At 41.5% G+C, this 27,770-nt stretch overlaps 1 long non-coding RNA gene across 1 annotated transcript in view; it reads left to right on the forward strand.

The window, feature by feature from the left end:
* Positions 1-27,770, forward strand: part of LOC100595963 — a 325,347-nt gene that overhangs the window by 70,202 nt on the left and 227,375 nt on the right. The window contains exon 3 of the long non-coding RNA XR_001116227.2: positions 25,057-25,174. This is a non-coding gene — a long non-coding RNA (uncharacterized LOC100595963). The remainder of the gene's footprint in view (positions 1-25,056; positions 25,175-27,770) is intronic.

The raw sequence follows: 27,770 nt of genomic DNA on the forward strand, positions 1-27,770 counted from the left end.
GGTGCGGTTTTAAATTACCACCCTACCACTGCTAAACCTCCTCTGTAATCCTATAAAGATGTCAGGTACAGATAGACCTTGGAAGGGCAGAGCCCTATCTGACAACCCTGTATCAAATAGCCAGAGAGCCTGAGGATTGGGTTGCAACAGGAATACCCTAATCTTGATTTCATTGTTTTTCCTCTCCCTAAAAGGGTGGGATTGGATTTGGAGGTGGGAGGAGAATCTGCAATGGGGTTGCCGACACCATGTAAGGAAAACCTTGGAGGCTGCTATTCCCATTTGGAGGGATCAGCAAAAAGGCCAGCAGACAAGCCTGCCACTGTTCCATAATCCTTCTTGCTTCTGCTGGCGAATCCTTCCAAGGCAGGCAGGCAGGCAGCAGCAGCTGGGATGGAGGGGCTGCTGTCCTGATGAAGGGGAGCTGAGTGCTGGCTTTGTTGTGCTCTGGAATTATTACCTGTAAGTGCAAGCAGCCAGGTGACTGCAGCTGTGATGGGGGGTGTGTGGAGACCCCGCCCATGCCAGCTGTCAGCGCCCCAAACAGCCAGGACAGCGCACGGGATTTATGCTTCCTCTCCGGCCTTTCAATGCTTCTGTAGATATACTTAGCAATTACAATGCTGGTTTGGGAATTTCCCTCGGATGAGACAGGACTTGTTTCCAAAATAACACCTTTCAAAGCATGCAGAGACTTTTAGAAATTAGATAATTGTGTGATATTTATAAAGTGAATTACGTTGTGCTAACAAAGTCTGGGCAGATGGTTCTGATGCTGAAGTAAATAACACCTTATGATTCATTAAGGTTGGGAAAAAAGGCTTTTTAAAAAGTTGCTACTTTACAGCTGAGTCTTTGCAAGAAATTTAGACAACTCACCAAGTAGGCAATACATTTTCAAGGTAAAATGTTTATGTCTGGGTGTGCGTGGCATGGTTAAGTTGTCCTGTTTCACTCATAACACTTAGTGAACATTTAAAATATACTTATCTCTGGATGCAGAGAGACACAACAATGATACTTTATTGCTCTTGTCCTCCATGGGTTCTCAGTCTAGTGAGGGAGACAGATGTATAAACAGATAATTGCAATACAGTGAGCTAAGTGCTAACAGAAGGATAGAAGAAATGCCATAATGGTGGGAGGGATATCAATTTACAGTGTGAATGGAGAAGAGAGAACAGCCTCACAGAGGAAGTTACATTTGAGCAGTATGTGAAGGAATAGGAAGGATTTTGAAAGGAGAGAAGGATGTTGCCTCTTTGTGGCTCCTCATTGACCAGCATCTTCATACCCCAGGGCCTTTGCACATTCGTATTCACCTTTGGTTCCTCTTTTTCACCAGCTCCTTCTTTCCTAGGGCCCTCTGCCTGGAAAACTTCTTCCATCTCTCTTACCTGGTTCAATCCTTTAGAAGCTAGATCCCATGTTAACTCTTTCAGGGAGGTCTGACTTCTCTAAGTCAACTCTATTATAAATGTTCACTCATCAAGTATCCCATCTTTAGAGCAGTTATCCCAGCTGCACTTTTACATTATTTGCATGACTATTTGAATGATATCTGTTTTTCCCACTAGGCAGAGCCTGCCTCTTTTTGTTCGACTTTGTTTCTTGACTAAATAAACGTTCGCTGAATGAATTAGACGAAGGACGTTCCAGGTGTGAAAACACAGGGTATGTTCAGAGAACAGCAAGTATTATGTTGGATCTCGGTCTCTGTGAATTAGGGGAGGCCAAAGATTAAGCCATTTAAGGAACTTTGAAGATCTAAACTTCTGTTTATATACTAGCTCAGCTAATATTTTTAAGTATTAAGAGGCATTTCAAAGATCTGCCTCTTGATTATTATATTATGAGTATCAGATGGTTTAAGTCAAAGATGAAGTGTTACAAATATTTTTTAAAGTTTTTTTTGGCATATGGTTTTGGGGCTCAAATATATGTACTTTTAAAATGTGATTCAAGTATAACATACATATAGAAAAACACACAGCACATAATTGTACGGCTGGATGGATTATCACAAAGCAAACATGTGTAACTCTCATGCAAGTCAGGGAATTGGGATACTTCCTAGAGCTTGAATTGTAAAATTCAGCATGTGTACTGCATCAAAAATGGAAGCGGATGAGCTAGAAGATTCTCTGCCAGCCTCTAAGAAAGTTTAAGCTTTGGCTGGGTGCGGTGGCTCATGCCTGTAATTCCATCACCTTGGGGGGCCGAGGTGGGCGGGTCAACTGAGGTCTGGAGTTTGAGACCAGCCTGACCAACATGGAGAAACTCCATCACTACTGAAAATGCAAAATTAGCCAGGCGTGGTGGTGCATGCCTGTAATCCCAGCTACTTGGGAGGCTGAGGCAGGAGAATCGCTTGAACCCAGGAGGTGGAGCTTGCGGTGAGCTGAGATCGTGCCATTGCACTCCGGCCTGGGGAACAAGAGTGAAACTCCATCTCAAAACAACAACAACAACAACCAAAGAAAAAAAGAAACAAAGTTTAAGCTTTCTGAGGAATAGAGGAGAGGGATTCTCATATAAGGAAGGCCCCAGTTGCTTCCAGACTCACTCATGAGCTTGAGAAAGTGGTGTGAGAGAAATGCAAACCTCACTAGCCCCTCATCCATCCCCAGGCAGGGCTGGAGCCTGAAGGGTGGAGGGTGTGCTGTGTTGCAGAGAGACACAAGGGGGAATTTTTTCAGGGGAACGTTGAATCCTTTCTCTATCCTCACCAGGAACACTGCCTCATTGGTGTGGAGCCTGGGGACTGAGATCTTGTCATCCCAGTATTGTGCAGGGGATATTGATGACTTAAGCAGCTTCTAGAGCAACTTTGGGGTTGCATATAAGACAATGGTGCTGAGTATACGAATATAAGACTTGGGACTGAACGCCTGCTCTGTCACCTATTAGCTGGGTGCCCTTTAGTCACTCTTAGTTAATTTCTCTGTGTCTCACTTTCCTTATTCATTACATGGGGATAATAATGTACCTCATGTGGTTGTTAGGATTTAATGCATTCATGGATGTAAAGTACTTACAACATGACCTAGCATAGAGTAAGCACTCGGTAAAAAAGTAAAGCTCTCTAGTTGAAAAAACCTTGTTTTTGCCTTATAGGAATGTGGTCGTCCCTAATGGGCTACCAGAGTAATGAGGACTTTTGAGAGAGAGAGTTTTTTTTGGTATAATAAAATAATTTCCTACCGAAATGGATTGTGGGACTTTGCTTGTAAATGACTCTGCCTTAATGTATCTGCCATATAGTATTTACAAGTTTGGGATTTCATGCTATTAATAGAACAAACCATAATGTTTTTCCTTATTTAAAATCCAGTTTCTCCATTTTCTCGTAGAATGTGAGCAGGATAGGTAGAAAAAAACCACCAGATTTCCCTCAATATACTATTTTAAAATACTTATCAGGTCCAGATTACAGTGGCTCTTGCTGTAATCTCAGTGCTTCGGGAGGTGAACACAGGAGGATCGCTTGAGGCCAGGAGTTCCAGACCACATGGACAAAATAGTGAGAGCCTCATCTCTACAAAAAATTAAAAAATTAGCCAGTCCTGGTGACACATGTCTGTCGCCCTGGCTACTTAGGAGGCTAAAGCAGGAGGACTGCTTGAGCCCAAGAGTTTGAGGCCACAGTAAGCTGATTGTACTACGGCATTCAGCCTGGGCTACAAAACCCTGTCTCTGTAAACAAACAAACAGGCAAAAAAAAAAAAAACAACAAAAACCCTTATTGTGTAGTTTTAATTGTAGCACTGAAATTTGAGGGAATTATTTAAAAATAGATCTTGACTTGCTACTCTTTGAATTGGTTGTTTGTAGCGTTGTTTTGCTAGCTGTTAAACTCCATAAATATTTTATACGTGATTACAACTTGACCATATTTGTCCTATAATTTCAAAGCTTCTATGATTTTCGGACTCTAGGCACCATTAAGCCTCTTCCAATGGTGATGGCCAAGACCGGGGGTATGTATGTACGTATGAAGGGTTGATGGTTCACAGTTCTAAGTCCCCACTCTGTGATAGGTGATGCACAGAACATCTCAGTACCTGTGCTGTCTGTACTTGATCCTTGGCAATGTTGCTTTTTTTTTTTTTTTTTTTTTTCCCCTGTCCCCTAGGCTGGAATGCAGTGGTGTGATCAGCTCACTGCAGCCTTGAACTCCTGGGACCAAGCAATCTTCCTGCCTCAGCCTCCCAAGTAGCTGGGACTACAAGTGTGTGCCACTATACCCAGCTAATTAATCTTTTTTTTTTTTTTAAGAAATAGAGCCTGCCTCATTTTGCCCAGGCTGGTCTTGAGCTCCTAGGCTCAAGTGATCTTCCTGCCTTAGCTTCCCAAAGCACTGGGGTTATAGGTGTGAGCCACTACACTTGCCCAAGCTCACTTTTTAAACAAGATAGGAGAGTCAATACTGTAACTTTGATAGAGGACAAAGGATGTATAAAAGGAACAACTGCCTTTGTAAATGATGCCAAGAACAGGATATGATTTTACAGACCAGGGCTTTGTATATAAAAGTGACAGAGTCATGGATATGGATGGGATGCATCTCAGGAAAAAACAGGAAGCATGCATGTTGGAAGGGAATGTCACTTTAATCCTCAAGGTTATAAGCCCACATTTGTGTATATTTAGTGGGGAAGGGAGGCTGTGAGGAAACTTCAAGAGTGGGAAGGTAACAAGAATGATCTCTGGACAGCCACCGTAGGACATGCCCAAAACTGCTAGAAGAAATGTCAAGGGGGAAGAGATGAGGTCACTGCAACCTCTGCCTCCCGGGTTCAAGCATTTCTCCTGCCTCAGCCTCCCAAGTAGCTGGGATTACAGGCATGTGCCACCACACCCAGCTAATTTTGTATTTTTAGTAGAGACGGGGTTTCACCATGTTGGTCAGGCTGGTCTCCAACTCCTGACCTCAGGTGATCCACCCACCTCGGCCTCCCAAAGTGCTGGGATTACAGGCATGAGCCACCTCACCCGGCCTGTAACTCAGATATTTAAGCCAAATGCAGGGCTTGGCTTTTAGAAAGGGAATTTGAAATTAATATAGAGAGGTAAATTTAATTGCTTAGAAAGCACTGATACCGAGGTACTCCTTCTTGGTAATGAAAGAACCTATAGAAGGGTACACACATGTATGTACAAATGTATGTAAGTACCTATCTTTCTACCATATCAGATACCATGTACAGAGATTTCAATTTATTATTTAGGTCTATTCTGAAAACAATCCTGAGAATTTAATATTATTAGCCCCACTTCAGAGATAAGGAAACTGAGACAAGGAAAGCTAAGTATCTTGGCAGCGTGCTTAACACCATATAGACATCTAACAGTGGTAATGTGGATTAGACCTAAGGCTGTGTAACTTTAAACTCCAGATTCTGTCTATTCTACTACAGTGACTCTCTTTCTTTTGTGAGGAGGAATGCACCTACATTAAAAATACAAGAACAGGCTGGGCACGGTGGCTCAGGCCTATAATCCCAGCACTTTGGGAGGGTGAGGCGGGCGGATCTCGAGGTCAAGAGATCGAGACCATCCTGGCTAACACGCTGAAACCCTGTCTCTACTAAAAATATGAAAAAATTAGCCGGGCGTGGTGGCGGGCGCCTGTAGTCCCAGCTACTCAGGAGGCTGAGGCAGGAGAATGGCGTGAACCCGGGAGGCGGAGCTTGCAGTGAGCCAAGATCGCACCACTTCACTCCAGCCTGGGCGACAGAGCGGGACTCCGTCTCAAAAAGCAACAACAACATAAATCTGAAGGGAGAAGCGCTGAGAACAGCATTTGGGGAAGAATAAAAGGGCAAGAGAAAGAAGTGATATTATAGTAGTCATGTCCCAGAAAGCCAAGTCAGATGGCGTGGTTTTTTGTCTGATGTTTTTTTTTAAAGCTTGAATTACAAACTCAACATAGTAAAATGAGACTAAGGAGGTGAGACCTCCAATGTCCAGACCATTGCAATGAATCTCTTTTCTTGCTAAAAACAGCATGTAGTAAAACCTGGACTTGCTATTCAAACAGTTTTATCTCCAGAAGTTTAAGTAGATAACCAAGAAAGTAGAGCACAAAGTTTAATTTTAACAAAGAAAATTTAGAACTGGTTGGGAAGTGGCAGGAACCTGGGCAAAAATAGCATTATTTCAAAAATCAGAATGGAAGGAAAGAAGAATGGGCATAGGATGATCTAGACCTCAGATGCCGAATGACTAAGAGATTTTCTATCGAGTGCCATTTCTCATCGGGTGTAGCTTTGCCTTCAGTGCTCTTTCGAGAAGTCTTTTGAGACCATCTCCAAACTGCATAGGTAAAGTTAGTTTCTATGGGTGTTTGAATAAAAAGATGGTTTCATGTGAGCGAATTCTGTTCTAAGCCATTAAAAGTGAGATTCAACCTAAAGAACCTAAAGAATACATTTGAGGGCCAGGTGCAGTGGGTCACGCCTGTAATCCCTGCACTTTGAGAGGCCAAGATGGGTGGATCACCTGAGGTCAGAAGTTCGAGACCAGCCTGTCCAACATGATGAAACCCCGCTCTACTAAAAATGCAAAAAATTAGCCGGATGTGGTGGCAGGCGCCTGTAATCCCAGCTACTTGGGAGGCTGAGGCAGGAGAATTGCTTGAACCTGGGAGGTGGAGGTTGCAGTGCGCCGAGATCGTGCCACTGCACTCCAGCCTGGGCGACAAGAGCAAAACTCTGTCTCAAAAAAAAAAAAAAAAAAAAAAAAAATATATATATATATATATATATATATATATATATATATATATGTATTTGAAATACATTGAGCTTTTTAGCTGAAATGTTGAGGTATTTTTTTTTTCCTTATCACAAGCCAGAGCTTTCCCATCCGATGCTTATGTCATTCGTTTTTTTTTTTTGAGACTGGGTCTCACTCTGTTGTCCAGGCTGAAGTGTACTGATGTGATCATATCATACTGCCACCTAAAACTCCTGGGCTTAAGCAATTCTCCCTGCTCAGCCTCTTGAGTAGCTGGGACTACAGCATGTGGCAACATGCCCAGCTAACTTTTTAATTTTTTGTAGAGATGGAGTCTTGCTATGTTACTTAGGCTGGCCTTGAACTCCTGGGCTCCAGCAGTCCTCCCACGTTGGCCTCCCAAAGTGCTAGGATTATAGGTGTGAGCCACTGTGCCCCAGCCGTGTGGCTCATTCTCAAACATTTGAAGGAGAAATTTTCCATTTGTCTCTATTAAACCCCATCATGCGAGTTGGGGCTTATTGTTCCCTTCTGTCAAGATTTGATTCAGTGGTTCTGATGTGCACAGTATGGTGCTAAGTGGTGTAGATAGATCATCAATGCATGAGTCTCAGGGAGGTTGTGGTGTAGAGATGAGATTAAAAAACCAACAACCAAAATAAATGACCATAATGGGCGTTCTAGGAGTCAGAGAGGACTAGAATACATTCAGTTGTGTGTAATCAAGAAAGATAGCCAGGTAGCTTTTGTACTGGGAAGATGATGGGTGTGAGCTGTCTTCCTGCCCTAAAAATTAACACAGTGCCTGGTTTATCATAGACAAAAATAGATACAAAATAAGTGAAAAATATATGTTAAAGGAACTTAAAATGGGTCCTTTTTTTTTTTTTTGAGTTGGAGTCTCGCTCTGTCGCCCAGGCTGGAGTACAATGGCGCAATCTTGGCTCACTACAACCTCCGCCTCCCAGGTTCAAGTGATTCTTCTGCCTCAGCTTCTCGAGTAGCTGGGATTACATGCGCCCACCATCATGCCCAGCTAGTTTTTATATTTTTAGTAGAGACAGGGTTTCACCATGTTGGCCAGGATGGTCTCAATCTCCTGACCTTGTGATCCGCCTACCTTGGCCTCCCAAAGTTCTGGGATTACAGGCATGAGCCACCACAACTGGCCTAAAATGGGTCTTGAGGGAAGGACAGAGATTTCATGGTTTGGAATGCAGAGTATTCTGAGGAAACATGTAGGTAAATATAGAGCTTCAAATCCTAAAGAATTTTTCAATAAAAGTGAATTATTTAGTTTTTATGGTATACTGGAGCATATTTTTGAATTTTAAATATTAGTTAACATATTAACATTTCCACATCTGCTTGTTTATTTTCTATTAAATGCCATTCAAGTTATTTTTATTTTATTTGTTTTTTTTTTTTTTGAGACGGAGTCTCGCTCTGTCACCCAGACTGGAGTGCAGTGGCCTGATCTCAGCTCACTGCAAGCTCCGCCTCCTGGGTTCATGCCATTCTCCTGCCTCAGCCTCCCGAGTAGCTGGGACTACAGGCACCCGCCACCATGCCCAGCAAATTAGCCGTCTTAAAAAGAAAATAAAAAATAAAAGGACCCATTTCAAGTTCCCTTAACATTTATTTTTCAGGTTTTTTTTTTGAGATGGAGTCTCACTCTGTCACCAGGCTGGAATGCAGTGGCATGATCTCAGCTCACTGCAACCTCCGCCTCTGGGGTTCAAGTGAGTCTCCTGCTTCAGCCTTCCGAGTAGCTGGGACTACAGGCACATGCCACCACGCCCACCTAATTTTTGTATTTTTAGTAGAGACGGGGTTTCAACATGTTGGCCAGGATGGTCTCGATCTCTTGACCTCGTGATCTGCCCACCTCAGTCTCCCAAAGTGCTGGGATTACAGGCGTGAGCCACCACGCCCAGCTATTTTTCACTTATTTTGTACAGTGCATTAAAGATAGCATTTTGTATTTTTAGTAGAGACGAGGTTTCACCATGTTAGCCAGGATGGTCTCAATCTCCTGACCTTGTGATCCACCCGCCTCAGCCTCCCAAAGTGCTGGGATTACAGGCGTGAGCCACTGCGCCCAGCCCATTCAAGTTATTTAAGCAAATATTGAATAGGACAGAGTAAGTAGAAACTTAAAGGGATTCTTTAGTCTTCAGATCTATAATTTGACTTTTTCACATCTACTTAAAAACACTCATTGCGGGAAGAATGGTACAACAAGCTTTCATCTGGGATTATTTTTCTTCTGCCTAAAAGCTCCTTTTTGAATTTCTTCAGTTCAGGTATTCTGGTGATACAATCCCTCTGACTTTATTTAAAGGACTCTATCTTGCCTTTATTTTATTTTATTTATTTATTTATTTTTGAGACTGAGTCTTGCTCTGTCGCCCAGGCTGGAGTGCAATGGCGCAATCTCGGCTCACTGCAACCTCTGCCTCCCAGGTTCAAGTGATTCTCCTGCCTCAGCCTCCCAAGTAGCTGGGATTACAGGCGCCCGCCACCATGCCCAGCTAATTTTTTTGTATTTTTAGTAGAGACGGGGTTTCACCATGTTGGCCAGGCTGGTCTTGATCTCCTGACCTCAGGTGATCTGCCTGCCTCGGCCTCCCAAAGTGCTGGGATTACAGGCGTGAGCCACCGCACCTGGCCACTTGCCTTTATTTTTAAGAAATATTTTCACTGGGCATAGTATTCTTGGAAATTATTTTCTTTCAGTGCATTAAAGATATCATTTCTGATATCAAACCTTCTGGCTACCATGTTTCCATTGAGAGTCTCATATTTGCCATTTGAAAACTCTCTTCCCATAAGCACCGCCATCCCTGACAGCTTTAAAAAATGTTCTCTTTTCCAGCAGTTTTGAAATTTCATTTATCTTTGAGCTATAATGTTCTGGGTATAGATTTCCTTCTATTTACCTTACTCAGTATTTGTAGCACTTCTTTTACTTGTGGCTTGGAGAAATTTATTTTGGAAAATTCTCTGCTATTATCCCTTTAGTATTGCTTTTACCTAATTCTCTTTTCTGGGATTCTAATTAAATGTGTATGAAACTATGTTTCACATTACTTTCTGTTTTTCTCTCCGTGCTTTAATCTGGATATTTTCTTACATATTATCCATCTTTCTTTTATCTCTTTAGCTGTATACGATATGCTGCTGGACCCGTCTTTTGAATATTTTCCTACCAGTGGTTATATTTCAAATTATAGAGTGCCCTTTTTGATTCATTTTACGTGGAATCCTTTAGTTTTGCTGTCTGATTTATTAAACATATAAATCACAGTTTATACTTAAATGTCCTTCTGTTAACTACAATATCTTACTTCCCTATGGGTCTGTTTCTGTTGTTTCTTACTTTTCTCTTGCTTTTTGGTTAATTCTTATTTTTGTAAGCCAAATTCTTATTTTGTAAAATAAGCATCTTATTTTTATAAGCATGAACGCTGGGCATTGTGTATTAAAAGTATAGAGACGATTTTACCTGTGCGTGATGTGGATTTCCTTTTCTTCTGGGGGGCGTTCAGGGTGAGGACGGATCAGGTTGCTCTGTGCAGGGATTAAACTGTTCTGAAGGTGGGCTTTAGTCTTTGTGAGGGCTGCTTCTAGTTTACCCTTACTCCTTTGGGTTAGCACTTTGGAATCACAGCTGAAAGTGGGGGTTGTAGGGCCTTTTTCCCTTAGCAGGCTGTGAACTCTTTAATTTTTGCCTGTCCTGCTCTCAGAAGCTGAAATAAACCCGTTCAACTTAGTTTTCCACTGTCTGCAAGAGAGTCAGCAAATGGGTTAAAGAGAAGTCAAATGTCAGGCTCCCTTCTCTCCACAGTCATGACCTTTCAAATCATTGTGCCTTGATAGTCCTGTAATGCCTTCAAGCAGAGGCTATTTTAACGATTTTTTTCCTGGTTATTTTAGTTCTCTGTTGGGAAGGTTGGTCTGATCTAATCTAGTCCATTATATTGAAGTAGAAGTTGAAGTACTTCTTTAAGGCACTCTAATCCTACATGTTTTGATACCTTGATACTATGTTCAGTAATTTCAAATGCCAACTTGCTGTTAACCTGTGCCATCTTGAACTCCTGTTTATCAGAAGTTTTTGATCAAGCTACTGAAAATTTTTTATAGCCATAATGAAAACACCTCAATGTTATGTTATATGTTTGCATTTAAAGATAGTTTACAAATTTTACTCATATTATTGCATTTAATCTTTACAACAGTCATGTGACGTCAAATATCATGATTAAGTTCTCCATGGAGACTTATCTGTAATTTTAGTGAATAAAGTAAATCTGTATTAATTTACCTCTAGTTAAGTGAATATTCTGGAAAATGGGAATGAAAAGAAGCGGGTATTTGAGAGCAATTTAACAGGTTAGTATTGAGATTAACCCGTTTGTAGAATGCAGAGTGGTGATCATTTTGCTTGGGTAAATGGAGAGGATGGTTATTCTTCCTTTAAGTAAAAGGAAATTCTATTAAGAGAAGAATTAAATTTTGGCAGGGTTAATAATGAATGGATAAAATTAGTACTGAATTGTGCTCCCAGAAGGGAGAATTACTATGGGCTAAAAAGAGCTTTGTGGTGGAGTTGAGATTATTATTGGACGTTTTGAGGAGGAGAGGAAATGAGACGGAGGCAGGGCAATCTTACGGGAGAATCTAAAATTAGAAACCACTCTCCCTCCTCCTTTCTCCCCTCCTCCTTTCTCCCCTCCTCCTTCCTCCCCTCCTCCTTCTCCTCCTCCTTCTCCTCCTCCTTCCTCTCCTCCTCTCCCCCCACCACCCCTTTCATTAAGGGCTTACAAAGTGCCAGGCACTGTGCTATGTTTGTGCATACATCCTTATTTAATTTTCAACCCTATAAGATAGTTAATCTAATGGTCCCTATTTTATTTATTATTTATTTATTTTTGTGAGACAGAGTCTCACTCTGTTGCCCATGCTGGAGTGCAGTGGCACGATCTCGGCTCACTGCAGCCTCCACCGCCCAGGCTCAAGTGACTTTCCTCCCTCAGCCTCTTGAGTATCTGGGATTACAGACGTGTGCCATCACGCCCGGCTAATTTTTGTATTTTTAGTAGAGACAGGGTTTCACAGTGTTGGCCAGGCTGGTCTTGAATTCCTGACCGCAGGTGATCCACCCGCCTTAGCCTCCCAGAGTGCTGGGATTACAGGTGTGAGCCACCACGCCCAGCCAGTGGTCCCTATTTTATAGCCTTGTCCATTTGTCAGGCAATGAAACCACTGCCTTAAAATGGAGCCAAGTGCTGAAGCATAACTTTGATAATAAGATCGTTGTCAATTATAAGGGTCCCTGAACTGAGTCCGAGTGAGTGCATTGGGATTTTCACCTGAAGACAACTGGCCACGCAAAGTGCAATTTTCAGAAGATGGTGTAGACAGTAGAGTGCCCGATAGGTGGGATACTGGTTGGGAGGTGGAGAACGTAGAGCACGGGGCACGGTTGGGGGCCACCTCAGCAGTACACAGTACATAAGGAAGACCGCTGCTGGAGCGGAACCAGCAGGAAGAGAAAAGATGGGGCCGATGTGAGATTTCAAAGCCAGAAAAGTCAGGACTTGGTGACTGTGAAGATGTGAATGGTGACGGAGAGGAATGTCATAAAGAGGGTTTCAAGCCTGGGACAGAAGTTCTCCAAACTGTTGTTTCCTGCCTCTGTCCTTCTTGCATTCCTACCCTCCTAACTCAACAGGTGAGTAGGTGAGCGTCTCTGTCCCACCACTCCTTTCAGTTGTGACTCTCAGCCCAGTCTGGCCTGCAGCTCCCCTCAAACATCCTCCTGCCCTAGGATGTTCTCAGTGATTCCCTCCTGTTTTTACTTTCTGTTAAGTGTGTATTTCCAATTTAGTATTGTGATTTCCTCCTTTTTCCCTTTTTCTTTCTTCCACTCCCAACCTTCCTCTTTTTCATTAATATTTTTTTAATTTCAAATGTTTTGAACATATAAACTCAGTACTACATTGAGCTTTTTGGGTGCAGGGACCATGGTTTCTGTAGACTTCTATTTCTGTGATCCATGTCTAACATGTATTACATGCTGAATATATGAATGAATAAATGGGAAATCCTGGGGAGTGTGCCAGAAATATGTATAAAGACATGAAGTTCATAGCAATGTAGAAGTAGAAACTGACTGTCATTGATTTTATTGTCAAGTGGTGTTCTTCCTTTTTCTCTTACAAAAATCCACATGGATTTCAGTATATTTCATCTCTGACTACTCCATAAAATAACAGTTAACTCCACAAATAATATATTTTGAGACAATAATAACCAAGAAGAACAAAATCAACAGAACATGCTATACCATAATATTTTTGATGGGTTCTTCTTACAGCTGATTTTACCCCTTCTTGTCCAAATTTTTGCTTGATAAAGGTTCTGATGCATAAAGATTTTGATAAGCTACAAAATGCCCAACTATTGGACAGTAGAAGGGAGGGAAAGAGGGAAAACACTTTGCAGAATGGATCATTTGCTTCATAGAGTTGAATATCATAGAGTCCTAGGGAAAGCCTGCTGTTTTTGGAAAGTGGACAAAAAGTGGGATTGCATAGAGCTTGGAATTTAAGAGAGAAACTGTGGAATGAAGGTGTAACGACATTCATTCATTTAGATCTAGATTGAGAATTTTTATATTAGGAAAAAAATGCCAATAAAAACAATTTGCCGTCTCATCTCAAATCCAGCATTATGTGCTTAGAAATTACTGCCTCTGATCATTAGCCGGCAGGCGGGCCTTCCCCGGAGGTCTGTCTTGTGGTAGGGAAATCACACAGCCATGCTGGCAGCAGTTTTATCCTTTTCTGGAAGGAGATTCGCACTCTCGGCTTTGTGTGTAGTTATGTGACTGTCTCTTCTAATGCTGGAGTGTTAGCATGTGCTTAGTAATTTTTAAGCTCCTGGGACCAGACTGGAATTGATTTCATCTGCAGTTTGTCTAGTGACAAGCACAATGCTGAAGAAAAATAAATATTCACTATAATTTTTATTAGTTCGTGACCCATCATAAATCAAAGCTGTGAAAAGAGTTTAAGTAGCTTTTCCCAATCCCTGGGATTCATAGCTCTCTCAGTTATCATTTGAACAAAGGTGATAGCTGGACACCAGTGATACCCTGGGATGGTGAGCTTAAGGGAGTTTAGCGTTTCCCTTCCTGCAAGCTTTAAAATGTGATGTCGTTAGGGGACTAGGGAGGGTAGACTTTTCAGTTTAAATCTCTCCTTTTCCCTTTAGCAGGACTCCGAATTTTAGATTTCATGGATGAATAAGTAACCTTAGTGAGTGATTTGAGACTAGAGTACATAAAAATGTGTCAATAGTTGAGGATGACTGATAGCTCCCTTGTAACCAAAGCCACCTGCAATTTTTTATAGTCCTGCAGCATAAGCCATCTTGAACAGATAATCAATTCTATTGCACAAACAGTCACTTCTGTTCACCAAGGAGGCCCACTTTTTCTCTCTTCAAGCAGGGCTATAAAAAAAAAAATAACCTATATAATCCAAAGGATCAAAACTTGTGAAATACTGGGGCACTTGTAAAGCTAGCCTTCTCTTCCACCTCTCCATACCTTGCCCCTCTCTTTCTTTTCTAGTGAAAGAACAGTGGACTTACTTATGCAGCTGTAACAAAGATCAGAGAGACCTGTACTGCCATGTACCCATGCACACATGCAACTACACACACACACACCCTTTTAGAAGAGCATATTTTAGTCCAAGTATCATTTCTTGCCCGGCTTTTGTCAGAATTTGGATCTTTAGAGGATTAAGAGAATACTTATTTATTTGTTTTCCTTACATAAAGTATCAAATGGCATTGCAGCAGCAGCCTAACCACAGCAGGAATTCATTCTTCTTCAGCTACTTCCTGCATCTCATTGAATTAAAAAGAGTGAGGATGTGATTTTGAAATCTGAATTCGTAAAAGGTGTGAGGTCTTAACTGAAAATATGATTGTGAATTAAAGGCTTTTGATTAAAGTAGACTTACAGATAAACACTTCATCTATTTTTCCTCATCCATTAAAATACCATTATACTGTACAGTCTGGTGCTGGATTTTATATTCATTTTTTCAATAGGGTGAACACAGTATCACCATATTTGCCATTAGATTATTCAATGGTATTTATATGCAAGCTAGGTCATTCATTCATTTTAGAAATATAGTTTGAGCTTTGAACAGGTAACAGGCACTGATTTTTAGGTGCTGGAACTGGGGCTACAGTATTAAGCCAGACAATTAAGTCCCTACTTTAGGAGCTGACATTTGAAGATGTAGGTTAACAGTTAGGGTCTAATGATTAAAGATATAAAATTATCTTAGTAGTAGCTGGGTCTCTAACAAATAATGATTATGGAGGAACCACTAAACCTCAGAATTCAGTAAAGCCAAAAACATTGGTAGTAAATGATTCTGGCTTGTTAGTTATAAAATATTATTTTCAGATCTAGATTTTGGCCTAAATCTTGCTTAAACTTGGACACTTTTGCACTAGAGATCAATGTCAAATCCAATGAGTCATAACCTTTCTGGTGTCTGAAAGAAAGCTTGGAAGCCATATAGAGCTCACGTGTTTTAGAGTAAATTCAATTTGGGGGTGTTTTATTTTCATGTCATCTGTCCCCTAAAAGGACCCCTAAAGGTTGGCCCAATGACTGGGCCAACCACTACCCCCTTCTCAGTTTGAGTCACTGTTTTCTGATACCATGATGGCCTAAATAGCAGTTCTCAAAGTTTGGTTCATAAACCCCTGGGGTCCCTTTTCAGTGGATCTGCAGTGTTGATCTATTTTCGTAACAATACTAAGATGTTATTTGTCTTTTCCATTCTTTTTCTTTCACAAGTATACAGTGAAGTTTTCCACTGTATATTCAGAACCCCTGTATAACTCAGCAAATCGCTATTTTCTAAACAACTGATGATCGATGTTATAAAATGATATGTTGGTAAAAGATCCATTCAAAATGCTAGATAAATTAATGGGTTTTAATATATCAGAGTATGAAAAGTTCACTGATAGGTGTTCAGATTCCTATACAAACTTCCAGTTGTTGAGTTTGGGCGTAGTATCAAAGAAAGAATATCCACAGTTATCTGAAAGGCTATTTCATTAATCCTGCATTTTCCAACTAGGCATTTGTGTGGGAATGGGTTTTCTACACACGTCAACCAAACATGATGCCACAACAGATTGGATGCACCTATCTTCAGTTATGCTGGGCATTAAAAAAATTGCAAAGTAAAACAATACCACTCTTCTCACTAAATGTTTTAGGAAAATCTAATTATCCCTTATAAAAGTATATTATTTATATTAACAGTAATGGGTTATAAATTCTTTTTTTTTTTTTTTTTTGGAGACGGAGTCTCTCTCTGACTCCCAGGCTGGAGTGCAGTGGTGCAGTCTTGGCTCACTGCAACCTCTGCCTTCCAGGTTCAAGCAATTCTCCCACCTCAGCCTCCTGAGTAGCTGGGATTACAGGCATGCACCACTACTCCTGGCTAATTTTTGTATTTTTAGTAGAGAAGGGGTTTCTCTGTGTTGGCCAGGCTGGTCTTCACCTGCTGACCTCAAGTGATCCACCCGCTTCAGCCTCCCAAAGTGCTGGGATTACAGGCATGAGCCACTGTGCCTGGCCCATACATTCTTTTTTAAGGAGTAATAAATATTAAACATTTCTCAGTTTTAATTTGTATCATGATAAATGTTATAAATTATATCATGAGATATAATCTACACGAACTAAAGCACTTTGAAGTCCTCAATAACTTCCTTTTTTTTTTGAGATGGGGTCTTGCTATGTTGCCCTGGCTGATCTCAGACTACTAGGCTCAAGCGATCCTCTCGTCTCAGCCTCCTGTAGCTGGGACTACAGGCATGCGCCACTGTGCCCTGCCTCAGAATTTTTTAAGATTCATAAAGGTATCCTGAGATTAACCAATTTAAGAACCACCGGTCTAAAGCAATGTGTTAGTAAATCCATCTTCCAGGAAGTTGAAGCGTAGAGAAATTTGCACTAGTTACATTCCCTGGGGTCTAGAATCTGCTCCCAGTTCTCATTTTGAAGCAGAGTTTCGGGAAGTATAAGTCGGGTCTCCTTAATGGCTCAGGGCTTCCTGTTCTGTGTGCAATGACAGAGGATAAAGACAAAAAGGCTGTAGTCCATAGAGTCCATTTTTAATTTCCAATCTTATATGCCCCAAAGTCATGAAATCCTCTAGGATAATTTCTGAGTTTCAAACCACAGCTTCTGAAGATGGAGCATTTTACAAGGGCTGCATGACATTTATTCTTCTTGGAAGTGCAGCTTGCAGCTCCGCATGCTAAAAGGAAATCAAAACTGCTTATCTGAAACATCTTCATCATCCATTTGGAAATGAAGAATTCAGCCTGCTCTGCTTCCACCCCTGCAGGAAGCTACACCAAGCTGACTTCTCAGTCTGGACTTGTTCTCAAGGTCACCCATGTAATTTTTTTTTTTTTAAGCCTCAGTGTCCTTAGTATTCTCAGAGATAATAGCACCAAACCCATCAGTCATTTCCTTGTCCTCAATTTTCTTTTTGGCTTCCTGCAATTTTAATCCCAAGTCCTTGCAATTCCTTTCTATAGAGGCTTAAGTGGCCCCATTTATGATCAATTTACAGCTAATATTTGATGCATTCTTTTAAAATAAGCCAAACAGTCCTCTGCTCTACAGGCCTTGTAGCTTTGGACTTAATAAAATCAAAGGCCTGATAGTGGAGTAAACTGATACGTTTTTTGTTTTATGATTTTCAAAGAAAAATTAAGAGATCCTTAGAAATTGGAAGGAGGTAGATATTTGTTAATTTCAGAATCTAGTGCTGTTGTTAATAAAGGGAAAGAAATAGCTCTTTCTTCTGTATTGCACATTGAACCAGTTTTTATAAAGGGGGGAGAGGGAGGGGTGAGGAGGATAGATGAGTAAAGAAATCAGAAATTTTTCTAGGGGCTGCTTACTTCTAACCTCCTTTGGATGCCTTATCTCTGGCCCCTTCTGTAAGCTGATCCAGCTCATGTCAGCATGACACATGAACCATGCAAAGCTTCTTTTTAAAGAGATTTTAATTCCTGCTTGACAGGCTAGGCTGAAGCCCATGAGTGACAATAGATTTTTTTTTTTCTTTTAAAACGGAGTGAAAGCCACAGTGCACCTGGTATTTCATTGAACATCAGGGGTGTGTGTGTGTGTGTGTGTGTGTGTGTGTGTCTGTGTGTGTCTGTGTGTGTGTGTATAATATTTCTGGGAAGGAAAAAAACAGTTTAAAAACCTAAATAATAAAATGTTTCAGTTTGCCAGGGGTTATGCTTTAAGAAAAGATATCCACTGTTTTTGGCCTGCCTGAAGACTGTTTATGCCCTTAAATCTGTTTTAAATCTTTTAAGAGTTTTATCACTTTCCCCCTTCTCATAAAAGTAACTCATTGCTTTATTTTTTTATTCGTCTGAAATTGCATCTTTAATCATCTCCTGTGTGATAAAATATCAAACTATCACATTTCATATGATGAATTTCATCTCTTATACCCAAGATGTGTGGGCAACCGACTATATCCAATATCCTGGGGGAGAACAGCTAGAAACTGGGACCATCCTTAAGCATTGTATGAGGCCCAATACAGAAAGACAAGAAAGTACTTTAGGAGTTGCCTAAATGTTCTCTTGCAAATATAAAATGAGCTTTATTTTATTTATGACTGCCTGAGTGAGTTCGGACAGCTATAGCAAAGTACCCTAGGGTGTGTTGCTTATAAACAAGAGAAATTTATTTCTGATTGTTTTGGAAGCTGAAAGTCTGAGATTAGGGTGCCAGCATGGTTGGGTTCTGATGAGTGCCCTCTTCGTGGCTGCAGTTTGTCAACTTCCTGTATCTTCACATGGCAGAAAGAGAGAGAGAGCTTTCTGGGTCTCTTTTATAAGGACACTAATTCAATTCATGAGGACTTCACCCTCCTGCCCTGATCACTTCCCAAAGGCCCCACCTCCTAATACCATCACACCCGGGGATAGGATTTCAACATATGAATTTTGGGGGCCAGAGCATTCCGTCCATACTAATGACCATAGCGCATTTGAAATAGCTCTCACTTTCCACCGGTATTGTGCATTACGAACGACTCAAAGGACTGAAGGTGATAGGGATGACTCCGGTAATGGAGGTACTGATGGTGGTAGCATGATGAAGGCGGTGGTAATAGGGGAGTCTTCCTTTATCAAATGCGGCACTGGACTTTGTGTGAATCACCTCGCATACTTTTTTCTCATTTAATTTGCACACCAGCTCTGAGAACTTAGGTGTCATTGTCTCCATTTTACAGATGAGAGATAGAGGCTTAGAGAAGAAGTTCAGTGACCTCCTACCCAAAGCCATCCAGCTCAGTAACGGTGGAGCAGGATTAGAATTTATACTGATGACAAAGCCCAGCCTCATCTCCCCCACTCCAGAGGTGCTTGTCTTCCTCAGCGATAGGCAGCGTAGGGATTTAATTCCTCTTTCAGGGAAAACTAAGACACCAAAAGGTTGAGTGATGCTCAGTGATATGCTTAATGTGAATGAACTTGGAGCCAGAGGGGAAACCATCTTACCGTGTTGGTTCAACCAGCTTCTGAACAGAGGCTCTCTATTTACGTCAAGGAGAAAGGAGCCGCTTGTAATTGTATAGCACACCTCAGGGACAGTATTTTCACAAGTACTGTCTTGATCTTCCCAGTATGCTTATGACATAGGTAGGTCTTGTGTCCATTTTGTGTTTCTTCATATCTATAGTACTCGCTTGATGGATGCTAATTATGATGACTTGGAGAAATTACAGAATACTAAAGTAAGGAACAGTTCTGGTTATGTGAACTATTTTTATAGTTAAGCATTTGAGTGTTTTTCTTAATGTTCTCATGGAAGATACCGTTTCTTCTAGTGATTTGAAGTAAGCTTGCTACATTCATGCTTAGACATTTTTCTCATGGGTGCTTGTGACATTACATACTTCTCAGTGGCCATATTTTAAAATGATATGTTATGACCAGGCACGGTGGCTCATGTTTGTCATCCCAGCACTTTGGGAGGCTGAGGTAGGAAGATTGTCTGAGGCCAGGAGTTTGAGACCAGTGTCGGCAACATAGTGAGACCCGTATCTCTCCAAAAAAAAAAAAAAATTTTTTTTTTTTTTTTTTTTTTTTTAAATTAGCCGAGCATGGTGGCGTGTGCCTGTGGTCCCAGCTACTTGGGAGGCTGAGGAGGGAGGACTGTTTGATCCCAGCAGCTCCAAGCTGCAGTGAGCTATGATTGCGCCACTGCATTCTAGCCTGGGTGATAGAGTGAGACCCTGTCTGGAAAAAAAACTTATGTTTTACTTTTGGAAAACATTTTCAAAGGTAACATTGCATAATGAGCTGGAAAGTCAGAAACTCCAGGGTTAGACTGTGCTTTGCTACTGATTAATTCCGGGACCTTGAGCAAGACCTGTGACCTTTCTGGGACCCACTTTCCACATCTTCACTATAATGGGGACAGGTGTTCAGTAAGAATACACTAGAATGTCTTTGATCTGTTTTGAAAAAGCCACACGTGGTTCTTAAACCTTTTATTACCCAATAATACATACATCAAAAAATTTTTGTAGTAAAGATGTGAACAATTATGTGTCCTATACACATTGAAAGATGACAAGCCATTGGAAGACTACTTTAAACTCTGGTATCTGCTATGGCCAGAGAGTGAGCTGCTGTGTTGATAATTTAGCCTGATTATATTTTGATCATAAACAGATTACCAATTCTTAAAAAGTCGGTATTGCCAGCCCTCCTTCCTTCCTTCTTCCTTTCTTCCTTCCATTTGTCAAGCCATTAGGCAGGTCTCAGCAAGGAGACCTATCAGGGCAAGTAAGTAAATATATTGAAGGTAATGGGAGCCAGACTTCTTACTGTTGGAGAATAGTTACAGATATAAAAAAGGGGAGAGCCAGAATGAACCCTGTATTGTGAATAGGAATTTAAGGTTTCATTGTGAATGTGTGGATTTTGATATGTAGAAATTTTATAGATATAGAAATTTCAGTGTAGAAATAATATAAATGTTAAAGTGTATGCATGTCTATGAATAAATGCACATATCCCCCCCACCCCCAGCACACACACACACCCCACACACACCCGTTTCCTAACTCTGTTCACTGAAAGGGCCAGGATGCAGTGCAGCCCGGTAAATATGAGCACGTCTGCTACCCAGATTATAGTTTCTAAATTCCAGTTTTTGCTTAAAGCAACTAGGGGTCTTTGAAATAAATGTCTGGTTCTAGAGCTGGGAAAGAAAAGGTACAAGATGAGCCCTGAATGTCTTGTCACAGAAGATATGGAAACTCTGAAAGAGTAATGGGAGATGCCACAAGGACACAACAGTCAGCTTCAAGGGATTCTCACTAAACCCATGTGAAAGCTGGAACAATTTGAGCACCAAAATGACAATGATAGTTACAGATTATATCCCACTAAACAAGAAATACATGAATCCACACTTGCATAAATAAATAAATGCATAAAAATGTGGGGAGAAGAGAAAGTTCTTCCTTAAAATAGAACGCTGTCTGATATACAGAAGGAATTCTGGAATTGGAGAGATTACCATTTGGCAGTCATCATAGTAATAATTAATCCAGGTAAGAAACGTCAACGGATGCTAACAATAGTGGATACAAGTTGGATGAGGATCAGAATCTTTATATAACCACAAAGTATCTGTCCACAAATCCTTATGCATTTTAAGGGGAAACACAGGAGCTTTACTGGAGAAACTTGGAAGACACAACCTTACTCAAGTGATCAAAGTTCTCATCAGCAGTGATGGGACCCACAATGTTCTATGTCACTTGATGGGATGCAATGAGAAGAACACAGCATCTCTTCCAAACAATACAATCTTCAGATCTTTTCATGAGAAAATATCTCTAATCCCAGTTCAGGGGCATTTTACAAAATAATTTACCTGCTTTCTTCCATAATATAAAGGTTGTGAAGGTCAAGGATACTATTCCAGATCAAAAGAGACAGAAGAGCGATGACAACTAAATAGAAAGTGTGATCCTGAAATAGATCCTTTGACTAGAAAGAGCATTACTGGCAAAGTTGGCCTAACTCGAATTGGGATCTCCTGGTGAAGGATAGATGAGAGTTATTCGAACAGCTCGTACAACATTTCTGTAAGCTTGAAATTCTTTCGACGCAAAAAGTAAGACATAATTTGTACAGGAAAGCTTAGCTTTTAGTTTTTATTTTGCAAAGTTAAAAGGAATAGTTTCTGCATTATTTTTTATTTTGGATTTTTGTAAGAATCCTACAGGGTATAATTATTAAATTAGACTTTTAGTTCTGGATTTCTGTGGTGGTTGTGCAGAGAAGAATATAGTTTTATGAGATAGGGACTTTTCTGGATGTGTGATATCATTTGTGTAATTATGGAAATTCATTCAGATTTGACTGGGAAAACAGTTGGAACCTTGGAGTGTCTTAAGGCCATTGTTAAGATATTTATGAGGCATTTTAGATTAATGGGATTATGAGTTGGTGTTCTGGAGTCATGCTTCCTGAGCTCAAATCCTGCCTCCACCACTTACCAGTGTGTGACTTTGAGCAAGTGAACTAACCTCTCTGTTTCTTACGTCATCTATAAAATGTAGGTAAACAATAGCACCTATCTCATGCGGCTATTGTGCAGACCATCTGATTAATACCGGTAGAGTGCTGAGAAGAGTACTGGCTTAGAGTAAATGCTATGTTGTTGTTATTATTATCATCATTACATATTATTGCTGCTGCTGCTGTTACTGTTACAATATAGGTATAATTTGTGTAGCACAGGGAGGGGAACATCACACACTGGGGCCTGTCAGGGAGTGAGGGGAAAGGGGAGGGAGAGCATTAGAACAAATATCTAATGCGTGCAGGGCTTAAAACCTAGATGACAGGCCAGGTGCGGTGGCTCATGCCTGTAATTCCATCACTTTGGGAGGTGGGTGGATCACGGGGTCAGGCGTTGGAGACCAGCTTGGCCAACATAGTGAAATGCCACCTCTACTAAAATTACAAAAAATTAACTGGGCGTGGTGGTGGGCGCCTGTAATCCCAGCTACTCAGGAGGCTGAGGCAAGAGAATCGCTTGAACCTAGGAGGCAGAGGTTGTAGTAAGCCGAGACCGCACCACTGCACTCCAGCCTGGGTGACAGTGTGAGACTCTGTCTCAAAACAAAAAACAAAAAAACCCTAGATGACGGGTTGATAGGTGCAGCAAACCACCATGGCACATGTATACCTATGTAACAAACCTGCATGTTCAGCACATGTATCCCAGAACTTAAAGTAAAATTAAAAAAAAAGAAAAAATAAATATTAAAGGACATTTCCAAAGCAAAAAAAAAAAGAATTGTGTAGCAAAGGCTAGAGAAACTGGCTAAGAGAAATTCCCTATGGCAATTTGTTGGAAGTTTGATTCCTCCTCACACTCTGATGATAGAAAGGCTGTAATGCCATTGATTTCGGATACTAACACCGTGTACTGATCTTTAAGATGCTTTCTTATTTGCAAAGCCAGCTTCCACACCCAAGCACACCTTAGAGTTTCTTTACCCTTTATACAGGGAAAGGCACACATTTTAAATGTTCAAGAAGAACAGCAGAAACAAGACAGGATCAAAGCAAAATACAAAGAAAACAAGATTGGAGAATCAGAGAATCAAGATCCAAGGAAAAATGTTTACTTTGGCAGAAATACCTAGAAAATATAGTGACTGCAGGCCTTGTTTCAAGTTCACATATTGAATCTCAACATGTTTACTTATTTGCAAGTGTAAGTAAATGTATGCAGCACACTGAGTTAGCAAACATGGGATATCCCTGAAGGAGGGAGATGTACTGCTCATCAGTGTTGTCCACAGTGCACCCAGCATCCTACCACTTGCTCCGGGCTCACCAGCCTGTTCCTTTTCCTGAAAGGGCTCCCAGTCAAGCTCATGATATATTATTATATATAATACTTAGAGAATATTGAGCATTATGCATTTTTATTTCTTTATGCTTTGCTTTGTTTCTAAAAGCGTTCAAATGAACAAATTGAATTGTCTGTTACCCTAAGAAATGCTAAATTGTCCAGAATAGACCTGCATTAACAAAGTGTAAAGTGAAACAAGAGACCAATTGGCAGAGAGAGAAAAGAGAGAGATTTCGACTAAAGCCTAGAAGAATAAGTAATGAATGACTACTCAGAAAGAAGGAAACAGATCGGCGATGGAGGAGGTCAAGGGTTTCACAGTGTGTGTTTCTTTTTTAGAACTATAAGCACATTTCTGGTCATCTAGCCCAAAAGTCTAAGTTTTTAGGCCCAGGAGAGTTTCAGATACATCGTGAACACATAGCCCATTGCTTGGTCCTCTGTCTGAAATACCCAGGTTGTCTCCCCTTGGTTCAGTCTCTTGTGACTATCTCACCCTGACTATAGTATTTTGAATTTTAGATGACATTTATGTATTTTGAGAAGCACTAGCAATCAAATGGGAATAAACCATATAGGATTCCTCATACCATCTAAGTTTTAAAACTTTTTCCTAGAGTATATGGACCTATGTCAAGACAGTGTGTTAAGGTTGTTCTGTGATTAAGAACTCAGAACCTAGATCCAGAATCCTTGGGTACAAATTGTGACTGTCATTTACTAGCTGTGTTCCATTTTCTTCATCTGCAAAATGACATCAATGATGAGAAACAAATATGGGCCAGGCACGTTGTCTCATGCTTGTAATCCCTGCACTTTGGCAGGCCAAGGCGGGCAGATCACTTGAGGTCAGGGGTTCAAGACCAGTCTGACCAACATGGCAAAACCCTATCTCTACTAAAAATATAAAAATTAACTGGGCATGGTGGTGCGTACCTGTAGTCCCAGCTACTCAGGAGTCTGAGACAGGAGAATCGCTTGAACCTGGGAGAAGGAGGTTGCAGTGAGCTGAGATCACACCACTGTACTCCAGCCTGGGCCACAGAGCGAGACTTCGTCTCAAAAAAAAAAAAGAAACAAATGTAGTTACATCCAGCAACATAGGAAGCTTTCAAAAAATGTTAACTGGTATGTGTTTGCCTAATAAGTAGAAATAAAAAACTTTAGTACTATTTGGAGACTTGGTATGTTTACATGATTCAGTAATAACTATGCAGCACCTTTCCTTCACACAAAGTTCTGATAAATTATTGCTTTTTCTGTAGGTAAAATCTACTGGTGGAGTCACTCCATTATTCCTATCTGTGGAGATCTAGATCTTGATTGGAAAGTTTCTGAGAAAATCTTCAGCTTAGACTTGAAGGTCAGCTTTACCAACTGAAGGTAAAAGCTAATTTTATTCATGTAAGTGTGAATTGCTCATTACTGAAGCATAGAAAATAATGATCATTAACATGTCTTATTAACTAGAACATATCAAATAGAATCCTGGTTTCCTGGTGTTGAAAAAATTATGAAATACTAATAGAAACAGAGAAAAATGGCCAGGCGCAGTGGCTCACGCCTGTAATCCCAGCACTTTGGGAGGCCCAGGGTGGGCGGATCACCTGAGGTCAGGAGTTCGAGACCAGCCTGGCCAACATGGTGAAACCCTGTCTCTACTAAAAAATACAAAAATTAGCCGGGCGTGGTGGCAGGCGCCTTAATCCCAGCTACTTGGGAGGCAGAGGAAGAAGAATCGTTTGAACCCGGGAGGCGGAGGTTGCAGTGAGCCGAGATCGAGCCATTGCACTCAAGCCTGGGGTAACAAGAGTGAGACTTCTTTCAAAAAAAAAAACAAAAAACAAACAAAAACAGAAAAATAATATACAATGAATAAGGAGAAAAGCTTGTTTTCTCTTATGGTTATGGAAAGCTTTATAATAAGCATCTTCAAATCCATTTTTATTTTATTTTATTTTAGGAGACAGGGTCTCACTCTGATACTCAGGCTGCAGTGCAGTGGCATGATCCTAGCTTACCACGGCCTTAAACTCCTGGGCTCAAGTGACCCTCTTGCCTCAGCCTCTCAAGTAGCTGGGATTGCAGGAACATGCCACCACGTCGAGCTAAGTTTTTTCATTTTTTAAAAATAGAGACAGGGTTCTCAGCATGTTGCCCAGGCTGATCTAAAACTCCTGCCTCAACCTCCCAAATTGCTGGGATTACAGGTGTGAACCACCACACCTGGTCTCATATCCATATTTTATATCTACAGTACCCAGTTGTTGAAATAATCTTAACATCTGAGGAAAACAAATAAACTAAGAAACAGCCAGCTTCAGGACTGGAGCAGTTGGTGAACGGAATAGGAGAGTATTCAAAAAGATGCAAATGTTTCTGTAAAAACCAGGAGGCAGTAAGCCTGCTGCCTGGAGCCAGGAGACTGGACAGTGGAGAAAATCTCTTCTCAGATGCTCCTATTCGTTTGATGGCTAAGTAAATTATTTTGTAGTGTTAAACATGGATGTTGTTGTTGTTTTTAAATGGTGGGAACCTTCCAATAACTGGCTTATTTTCTCATCAGTCTGTGTCTCCTATTCTTCAGAGGTGGTTCTTAACGTCCTCCATTCACCTTGAATTTCCTACCCCTCCAGGTTGCCAGTTACTGCCAGTCAGAAAAGAAGCTTTAGATGTCAACTCCCTCAAATTTTGCCTCCAGGCCTGCACAATTAACCTGTACTCACATTCAGTGCTTTGTCACTAGTGAAGGGCAAACCACATCCCAGTCCCGCTTCGTTCCTTATTCTCCTGCTCCCGAAGTACCTCCTCCTCCCTGCTTCTGAACCACCTCCTTCTTCCTGCTCTGAAACTGCTGAAACCCACCTCCTTCTTCCTGTTCTGCAGCCGGCCTCCTCCTTCCTGCTCTGGAACCTGCCTTCTCCTCCTAACTGCCCTGAAACTGCCAAAACCTACTTCCATGTTCCTGCTCTGGAACCACCTCCCTTTTCTTGCTCTGGAACCTGCCTTCTCCTTCATCTTGCACTGGGATCTGCCTCCTCCTTCCTGCTCTGGAACCCGCCTCCTCCTTCCTGCTCTGGAACCAGCCTCCTCCTCCCTGCTCTGGAATCTGCCCTCTCCTTCTTCCTGCACTGGGGTCTGCCTGCTCTTTCCTATTCTGGAACCTGCCTTCTCCTTCATCTTGCACTGGGATCTGCCTCCTCCTTCCTGCTCTGGAACCTGCCTTCTCCTCTTTCCTGCACTGGGGTCTGCCTCCTCCTTCATCTTGCCCTGGAATCTGTCTCCTCCTTCCTGCTCTGGAACCTGCTACTCCTTCTTCCTGCTCTGAAAGTGCTGAAACTCACCTCTGTATTCCTGTTCTAGAGCCACCTACTTCTTCCTGACCTGGAACCTGCCTCCTCCTTCTGGCATTGGGATCTGACTCCTCCTTCCTGCTCTGAAAACTGCCTCCTCCTTCTTCCTGCCCTGGAACCTGCCTCCTCTTTCCTGAGCTGGGAACTGCCTTCTTCCTCCTGCTCTGAAACTGCCAAAACCCACCTTCACGTTTCTGCTCTGGAAACAACTCCCTCTTCTTGCTCTGGAACCTCCCTCCTCTTTTCTGCTCTGGAACCTGTCTTCTCCTTCCTGCTGTAGGATCTGTCTCCTCCTCCTTCCTGCACTGGGATCTGCCTGCTCCTTCCTGCTTTGGAAACTACCTCCTCCTTCTTGCTCTGGAACCCGCCTCCTCTTTCTTGTTCTGGAACCTGCCTCCTCTTTACTACTCTGGGATCTGCCTTCTCCTTCCTGCTCTGGAACCAACTCCCTCTTCTTGCTCTGAAGCCTGCCTCTTCCTTCCTCCCATCCAAGTACTAACCAGGCCCGACCCTGCTTAGCTTCTGAGATCAGATGAGATCTAGTGCATTCAGGGTGGTATGGCCATAGACAGCCTCCTTCCTGTTCTGGAACCTACCTCTTCCTCACTGCTCTGGAACCTGCCTCC

The sequence above is a fragment of the Nomascus leucogenys genome, chromosome 8 (assembly GCF_006542625.1).
Source record: "Nomascus leucogenys isolate Asia chromosome 8, Asia_NLE_v1, whole genome shotgun sequence".
Classification (NCBI taxonomy): domain Eukaryota; kingdom Metazoa; phylum Chordata; class Mammalia; order Primates; family Hylobatidae; genus Nomascus; species Nomascus leucogenys.